Raw genomic sequence first — 10,046 nt, forward strand, 5'->3', positions numbered from 1 at the left:
TTCCAAAATGGGAACTATCAAAACACTTTGCTAAATGATTCCCAGCTATTGATTATGCAATGATATGATCTGTAAGGATGGCTAACGTGTGTGCACTCAAATAGATACACTGGGAACTATCCCAGAATCCCATCCCTTCCCTTCCCTTCTCTTCCCTTCCCAAACCTTCCCAAACCTTCCCAAACCTTTCCTTCCCAAACTTTCCCAAACCTTCCCAAACCTTCTCTTCCCTTTTATATATATATAATTTATATTTATTTATATATTTTTATATATATACTTCATGGAGTATTCTGCTCCCAGTGATAAAATATTTGCCTACACACACTAAAAAATATTCCCAGAAAGCAGCAGGAGAAGTGAAAATTTCCTAATAAACCACGAGCTGTGTGCTGTGGACTGCAGGAACTCCTTGGGGGCCAGATACACATCTCAATTATAAGCTGAAATATTTTCCTGGCACCCCAAAGGGCTTCCACTGGAGCACAACTAACCCAGGGCAGAACTATATCCCAGCCACATTAACTCCCAAATTTCCACCAGCCAAGGGGGCAACTTGGAGCTTGGCAGGGTTTGGATGAGAGAGAGAGAGAGAGAGAGAGGGAAATGGGATTGAGGGGGAACTCTGCTTTGGAAAGCAGTTTCCAGCTAATCAAATTTTTCCCTTCATTTTAATACACTTTTCTCTCCTGTGCCTGGCTGTGATGGAGCAAAATATTCCTGTGCTGGAGAATATCATTGCTCTGCCCCCTGGGTCATGCAGGATTCATGTTGCTGCACTTCCCAGGCTGTGGATACGGCCCCACCCCCAGCAATCCCACGGGATGGGCTGAGGAGTGAGGGAAGACTGTGCTTGGAAGCTCCTCTTTTAATAAGACGTGGGAATTTTGAGTTCAACCCTCGGAAAGGAGGATGTTGGGGGAGATTTATGGGCTGGAAACTGCAAATGGGAGCGTGGGAGGGGCCTGGGCACAGGTTAGAGGAGGGTTGGGGGTGTGTGGGGTGAACGTGGCTCCTCTGGGAAGGGGAAGGGGAAGGGAAGGTTTGGGAAGATTTGGGAAGGGAAGGTTTGGGGAGGGAAGGGAAGGGAAGGTTTGGGAAGGGAAGGTTTGGGAAGGGAAGGTTTGGGAAGGGAAGGTTTGGGAAGGGAAGGTTTGGGAAGGGAAGGGAAGGGTGAGGTGCAGGGCCAGCAGGCTTAGGCATTTGAGCAACATCTGGAGAGTTCTGATCACTCCAGACTGGAAGGATCAGGAACACTCTGCCATGCACAAACCGCCTGGGAATCTCAGAATCACTAATGTTGGAAAAGCCCTCTGAGATCTTGGGTCCAACCATGATCCCAGCACTGCCAAACCCAGCACCAAAGCACAGCTCTAAGCCCCACATCTGCTTTTCTTGAAAGGAAAAGTCCCCTGGGGATCGTGAAGAAATTTTCCATGATATCCAGTCTAAACCTTAAGGATGTTTCCTCTTGTTCCCTGGGAGAAGAGACCAATCCCCACCTGGCTCCAACCTCCTGCCAGGGAATTGTGCAGGGAATTAAGTGGGGATTATGATGGATGGTACCTGAGGGGAGGATGGGACCAGTGGGCTGCCATATTCCATGGGAGGCAGGGTGATGAAAAACCTGGAAGCTGCATTCCAGAAAGGATCCAAAGGTAACTCTTCAAATCTCAAATTATGGAGACCAGAACTGTTTGCTTTCCCTTTAGGAAAAGAGGGATACAGGGCCAAAACTGTGGTGCCAAGGGGTCCTTTTCCTAATTCTCTATTCCCGACGCCAAATCTGAGGGAAAACTTTCCCCCAGCCTGAATGAACCTGTTGTTTTGGGGTGAAGTTGTCTCTGAGTCAGGACTTCTGACCCCGAAAGCAAAGATTTGTGAGTGAATGTATCTAATGATAAGGTCAATTTTGGGATTCAAAACAGAGCCAGAAAGGGGAAAAAAAAATCAAACTGCAGAGTGCAAATGTTCTATGAAATCAGAGCAGCCTTTAAAGGGATATGTGATTGCCTTTGGAATTTTCTTGTAAGGTAAAAATAGTGATGGGATCAACACAACTCTGGGTCATGTCATGGGGACCTGAAGGGAGAGGAGAAGGAAGATGGTGAGAGACTGTTCCCAAGGGCCTGGAGGGACAGGACACAGGGAATGGCTGCCCACTGCCAGAGGGCAGGGGGAGATGGGATATTAGGAAGGAATTCCTCCCTGTGAGGGTGATGAGGTTCAGGGATGGAATTCCCAGAGAAGCTGTGGCTGCCCCATCCCTGGAAGTGTCCAAGGCCAGGCTGGAGCAACCTGGGATAGCGAAAGGTGTCCCTACCCTTGGCAGGGGGTGGAATAAAATGAGCTTTAAGGTCCCTTCCAACCCAAACTATCCTGGGATTCCAGGATTCCCCCATCCTGAGGGAACTGCATGGCCAGGATTTGCCTGTGCATGAGGGTTTCTCAGCTGCCCCGTGGAGCAGCCACAGGATCTGCCCTGAGCCCCTGGAAAATCCAGTCTTTTCCTGCCAAACCAACACTTGTGCTGATGTTTGAAGGAGAAGGATGTTTCTGATGCCTGGGCCTGCCAGGGGGATTTATCCCACCTTCCCAGGCTCCTGGGGGGGGCCACGCTTGACGTGGGAAACTTTTTGTCCATGATTATCCCACCCAAACTGTGCTCCCTTTACCTTGTTTACAGCCCTTCTGGGGTTTGGGCTTCTTGAATGCCTTTAAACAGTGTTTGACAAGTAAATCTTGTCACTTTATGAGGTGGAAAACAGTCACTGTCACCGAGGAGTGAATAATAATGGAGATGAAAAATTAGCCCTGAAGAGCAGGGCCTATCCATTACTGTGCTAATTATAAACATTGGCACTTCCAGGCAGCAGAATTAATTTCTAATAGAAAATGGGAGATGTTTTGTTGCATTTGTCACTGGTGCAAGTGGGGGGATCATCACTTATTGCTTTTTTAAAAAAAAAACAGATGAATCAATAAATAGGTAGGTAGGAGTTATCTGCTGTGATGGAAATATCACCTTTTACTTCAGGTTGTGTCTGGAGCTAGAAAACACCTGAAGAGGAAAAAGTGGGCAAAAAAAACCCCAAACATTTTAAGTAATTCTATGTCCATCCTGCTTTTTTTTTTTTTGGAGTGTCTAAAAGTCCTTTCCCTGAGCAGGGTGGAGATGGGGAATTGAGTGTTATTTCTGCTCTTTCCATTTTGTGGCCAGGTTATAAATAACTATTTATGAGTCTGAAGCGACTTTGACAGCTGTTTCCAAGCAAAAAAGAAGGGAGAGAAAGAGAAAAAATAATACATAAAAATGTTAAAGTCAGTTTTTACACTGGCAAAGTGAACACTTTGCCTTGATGTGTTGGAATGATGTTTGATGTTAAGCTAAATTTAACTTTTCCAAAGGTTTAAAGGGCTTCAGGAACCTCCAACCTCCATCTAGCCCTGCTCTCTGTCAGTTTAAACCTGTTTCCCCTTGTCCTGTCACTCCACACCTTCACAAACAGCTCCATCTTTGGCAGCTTCAAATGAAAATGGGGCATTATTTGGGAGCTGCTGGTCCGTTGTTTGGCCCAAATCAGAGTTCTACAAGAGATCAAACTCCTCTCAAAGCCTGGTTTGCCTTTGGTGCTTCATAGAATCATGGAATCAGAGAATCAGCTGGGTTGGAAGGGACCTCCGAGATCATCGAGTCCAACCCTTGATCCAACCCCGCCGTGGTTCCCAGCCCATGGCACTGATTCCACATCCAGTCTGTCCTTAAACACCTCCAGGGATGGAGAATCCACCCCCTCCCTGGGCAGCCCATTCCAATGGCTGATCAGCCTCTCTGGAAAGAATTTCTTCCTAAATCCAACCTAAACCTCCCCTGGCACAGCTTGAGACCGAGCCCTCTTGTCTTGCTGATCATTGTCTGGGATCAGAGCCCGACCCCCCCCGGCTCCCCCCTCCTGTCAGGGAGTTGCAGAGAGTCAGGAGGTCTCCCCTGAGCCTCCTCCTGTCCAGGCTGAACAGCCCCAGCTCCCTCAGCCTCTCCTCACAGCACTTGTGCTCCAGTCCCTTCCCCAACCTCGTTGCCCTTCTCTGGCCCTGCTCCAGCCCCTCAATGTCCTTCCTGAGCTGAGGGCCCAGAGCTGGACACAGCACTCCAGGGGTGGCCTCCCCAGTGCTGAGTCCAGGGGCAGAATCACTTCCCTGCTCCTGCTGCCACACTGTTCCTGATCCAGGCCAGGATCCATTGGCCCTCTTGTCCCCCTGGGCACACTCTGGCTCCTGTTCAGCTCCCTGTCCATCCCCACTCCCAGCTCCCTTCCTGCCTGGCTGCTCTCCAGCCCCTCTGGCCCAGCCTGGAGCTGCAGGGGGTTGTTGTGGCCAAAGGGCAGGACCCGGCCCTTGGCCAGGTTGAACCTCATCCCCTTGGAATCAGCCCATGGATCCAGCCTGGCCAGGTCCCTCTGCAGAGCCCTCCTGCCTTCCAGCTGATCCACACTCCCCCCAGCTTGGTGTCAGCTGCACATTTGCTGATGGTGAACTCCATCCCCTCATCTAAATCATCACTAAAGACATTAAACAGAACTGGGCCCAGCACTGATCCCTGGGGACACCACTGGTGACCGGATCCCAACTGGATGCAGCTCCATCCCCACCACTCTCTGGGCCCTGCCCTCCAGCCAGTCCCTAACCCAGCACAGGGTGCCCCTGGCCAAGCCTTTTCCAGGAGTGTCCCATGGGAGATGGTGTCCAAGGCTTTGCTGAAGTCCAGGCAGACACATCCACACCTTCCCCTCACCCACCAGGGGGGTCACCTGGGCATAAAAGGAGACCAGGTTGGTCAGACAGGACCTGCCCCTCCTAAATTCGTGCTGGCTGGGTCTTCATTTCAGCCTGTCTGGGAACTCACAAGGTCTGCAAAAAACAACAACAAAAAGAATTTCTGAGCGATTTTGAAGGCACCAGAACATGTGAGAAGGGAAAGCAGCTCAGTTCTCCAAGCCCAGTCCCTCCATATGGGTTGTTCACGCGGGGCCCAGCCCTTTCCTGCAGCCTGTGTGTCCTGGTGCCACCACGGCTGCAAAATGACAAAACATCAAGACTAAATCAAGCTGTTATTGCTCCTCCAAGACAGATTTTTACCCTTGGATTTGAATTAGCTGCAGCAAATCATAGGAAACATGGAGCAGATGTGAATTTATCAGGGTTCCAGCATCCTCCCCGGAATGTGCCCCTCTGAACAAATTACAAACTGCTCCATCTGTGCCAACTGGATTGAAATGTCAGCCCCATGCTTGGGGTAAGCCCAGCAGAATTTGTGTTTAACAATTTTGCAAGTGTATTAGATTAGCAATTATCCTGTTCTGGTTTTAAATTCTAATTTTCCACTTTTTTTTTTTTTCTCCCCTCCTTCCTGCTGCAGGATGCAATATTCATGTACTGTTAAATCAAATACTCTGTTAACAGCACCAGAGATAAATACTGAATTAATGGAATAATTCAGGTTAATAGTAGATTCATAGGATAATGCTGGAGAATAGTGGGTATGAATTATGCCAGCAGCTGAATCACTGACCCTCACTGTGCTCTGACTGCAGGTACAGGAAAAACAGCCCAAAATGCTGAACTGACTGAGATTTAAATATTTACTGGGAGCAGATAATAAGCTGTGGATGTGGACAGTTAAAGCGAGGACAGGCCATGAGCACTGAATTTTTCAGACTGCCCCTGCTGAGAAGTGACAGGATCCTTTGGTTCCTGCTGCTGAATAAATGCTCGTTTTCCACTCCCAAATCTTCTGTCTCCTTCTGGACAGACAGCCCAGCTCTGCTGTGTTGGCAGCATGGACACGGTGCAAGGGACTGTCCCCTTCTGCTGGGACAAACCCAGGGCAGGAGAGTCCACCACGACTCAGTGGAGAGGGCAAGAATCCTGCAATGGGTGGGGTTGGGTTGGGTTGAGAGGGACCTTAAAGCTCATCTCATTCCACCCCTTCCACTGGATCAGTGTCCAACCTGGCCTTGGACACTTCCAGGGATCCAGGGGCAGCCACAGCTTCTCTGGGAAACCTGTGCCAGCCCCTCCCCACCCTCACAGGGAAGAGTTTCTCCCCAATATCCCAACTAAACCTACTCTCTGTCCCTGTGAAGCCATTCCCTGTGTCCTGTCCCTCCATCCCTTGTCCCCAGTCCCTCTCCAGCTCTCCTGGAGCCCCTTTAGGCCCTGGAAGGTGTTCCAAGTTCTCCCTGGAGCCTTCTCTTCTCCAGGTGAACCCCCTCAACTCTCCCAGCCTTACCCAAAAGAAACCCTCCTAGGACATGCTCCTAAACTGTCCCTCTGCCTCTGCCCTTAATTCTTATTTTTGACAAGCCTGTCTAATCAGTCACTGTATTTTACGCTTGACTTCATGAATATTTCAAGTGGGAAACTCATCCTGAAATTGGTTTTTTTTGTCTTTTCTTCTAGGAAATATCTGTGTGCAAACTCTCCCTAATTTATGTAAATACGGAGGCGGGAGAGTTTCACTTCATTGTTACAAATTAAAAGTTCCCCAACATTTCCAAGTAACTGGAGAGAAAAGCAATCATAAAAACATCACCCAGTCAGTTCTGGCTCAAACAGTTCCCACCACGACACCCAAGGGTGAAGCTCCAAGGGGTCCTTGGTGCACTGGAGGTTTAAAGGCACGGGAAGGGGGTGGAGGGAGGCCCCAGAAAAGGGTCAAACATATAAAAGTCTCCGTTTTCCAGTGGTTTTTCCATGCAGGAACATGTCCTCAGGATGGAGAAGAGGTACCATTTGTGGGGTGAGCCCAAAGGCAGTGTGGGCTGTGCCAACAGGCTCTGGAGGGATTTATGTCACCCTCTCCACCCCTACTATAGAAATAGATTATATATTATATAAATAGATTGCATATTATATAAATAAATTGTATATCATATAAATAGATTGCACATTATATAAATAAATTGTATATCATATAAATAGATTGCATATTATATATTATATGTTATATATTATATATTACATATTATGTATTGTATATTTTATATTTTATATTGTATATTATAATTCTATTCATGATGCACATTATATAGAATTATGTATAAACATAATATATGCAATATTTATATTCATATACTGTTATACATAAACCTTATGTACAATTATAAACAACATATAACATATATGTTATGTAATATGTATGTGTATATTTACATCATGTGTTATATTATGTATTATATATTATATAACATATATATTATTTATATATATAAATACGTATAAATATATATTATTATATATTATATATTGTAAACATTTATAAATTATAAACAATATATATGTTATATATGTGTATATATATATGTCATGTGTTATATTATGTATTATATATTGTATATTATATAATATATATATTACTTATATAAAAAATATATAAATATATATTATTATATATTATATATTATATATTATAATCTATAATATATAATAATATATATATATACTATGTTATATACATGTATATATATGTCATGTGTTATATATTATATACTATATAATATATATTATTTATATATAAAAACATATTAAAATATATATTATTCTATATTCTATATTCTATATTCTATATTCTATATTCTATATTCTATATTATATATTATTTATATATAGATATAAAAATATATATTATTATATATTATGTATTGTATATTATATATTATTTATTATATATTATGAACATTTATAAATTATAAACAATATATATGTTATGTTATATATGTGTGTATATACGTCATGTGTTATATTATGGTTTATATATTATATACTATATATATTTTTATATAAATATATATTTTATATATTATATATTAAATATTATATATTATATGTCATATATTATTTATTATATTATATTATATAAAGAGTGCAGGAGTCATTTTGGCACTGGGGGGTGGGATGGTTTCCCACTCCATCAGGCTGCAGACAGAGGCAGGAACAACGTGTTCAGACATCCAGTGCAAGGAAAACCAATAATAATTCTGATGCTTTTTATTGGCTTCACACTCCACAGTTGGTACCTCTCCTCCCCAGGGCCAGATAAGAGTTTTGTGTCGATGTTTTTAAGAAAAAGCCCATTTTGGCACTGGAGCCTGCAGGAATATTGAGAGCTTCATTTCCTCTCCTCCCCCCTTCTCTTCCTCCTCTTGTAATCTTTGATAAAGAGTAAAAAAAAAAAAAAGTGCTTTCCAAAAAAGCTATGCTAATTAACAATTAATTCTTTTATCTTACGGGACGGGAAGACCTGAAGAAGATGTAGAATAAAATTAGTGGTAATTAGCTTTTTAGAGCATTAAATAAACAGTGACTTGAACGAGGGAGAATTGATGTTATGCATTTATTTTTAACAATATTTATACAGGTAGTTTTTGAACAAGGCCCTGTGGCACTAGCTTTTACTAATACAGGCAAAACAACAACGAGAAATAATTACATTTAGTTTGCATTAAGACAGCACCATGCAAATCAAAGGAATAATGAAGAGAAGCCTGTTAATAGGGTTTTTGGTGCCTCCGTGCTTGAATATTATATCAGGGCTTTGTATTCCTCTGAAGAATTCCGAAATTGCCACCCTCCATCATTCCAAGCCAGAGGCTGTGGATCAAAATCCCTGCTATGAGGCTGGAGAGGTGGTTTGGGCACTTCAGGGGGAGATTCCCCTCTCCCACTGCTCCCCCAAAGCCAGCTCAGCTTGGCACAGCGGGGCAGAGAATCGGGGTGTGGGTGAGCTTGGGAGAGCACTTGGATTGCACAGCACGTTCTCCAGGGACATGGAGATCTTTGCAGAGAGGCCTGGAATGTCCTGAGTTGAGAGGCACCCACGAGGATCATGGAGTCCCACTCCTGGCCTCACCCAGGACACCCAGCAAACCCTGTCCAAACTCAGTGTTTCCCTCTCCAGCCCCTGTTGGAATGCCCAAATGAGGTGTTTCCCTGATTCCCGGAGGGGTTGGTGCTGTCCCCTGGCAATGAAGCTGCAGAGATCATGTCCTTCAGCACTGACAAAACCATTTGTGGCACTCAATGTATTTATTCTTTGCTGGTTTGGTCTTTGGGGCACCTCTGGGACAGGGTTTTCCCCGTGTTAACGTGCCCAGTGTGTGCCAACTGCCATCCAGAGCCCTCCAGCAGAGTCCTCTGCAGGCACAGGCTTCACATCCCAGGGTCCCTGACACAGCTGGAATCTCCCTCCTCTCTAACACCCAGACAGAAAGGGACAGAGAAAGCCAAAATTTGGCTCCTCTTCACCTGAAACCCCCTTGGGTCATCTGTCTTCTGTTATTGCTGCGGCAAATGTGGGAGAAGGGAACGGGAAGGGATGTAAAACCCTGTTTGTGTTCCCTGGTTTTCCTGCTAAGAGGGTGTGCTAATTAAAAAAGGACCCTCAGCAGATGAATCTCTGACACAGTTTTTAATTAACACTCTCTCCAAAGTCAGAATCGGGGGGAGAGAGGGGAGTGGGGTGCAGGGTTGTCCTTGGATCCCCCAGCCCAGCAGGAGCTCAGAGCTGTGCCAGCCGGATCCGCATCCGGCTTCCCACCCACCTCCCAATCCTTCTGTCTTAATTAGAGAAACGTCATCAGTGACAGTCCTCAATCAGGCATTTAATGAGGAGCTGACAGGGCACTTAATGCAATCAGTCCATTGTCATCTCACTGCAGTGACAGCAGGATGGATATTAATATCCCTGTCTCCATCCCAGGGATCCGCTGGGAATGCTGGAACCTCCCAGCAGGGTTTGGGAGGGCTCGGACAGCGTTCCCTGCTCTGGGTCTGGTGTCAGTCCCAGGGGTAGGGCTGGGCTGGGGGTGACACACCCCAGGGCAGGGACACCCCTGAGGGACTGTGGACATGGGTGATCCATGCTGGGAGAGAGATATCCCTGAGGGAATGTGGCTGTGGGAGATCCACACTGGGACAGGGACATCCCACAGGGACTGTGGTTGTGGGAGATCCATACTGGGACAGGGACATCCCTGAGGGACAGTGGA

Source organism: Corapipo altera, unplaced genomic scaffold (genome assembly GCF_003945725.1).
Source record: "Corapipo altera isolate COAL_440 unplaced genomic scaffold, ASM394572v1 215, whole genome shotgun sequence".
In the NCBI taxonomy this organism is placed as follows: Eukaryota; Metazoa; Chordata; class Aves; order Passeriformes; family Pipridae; genus Corapipo; species Corapipo altera.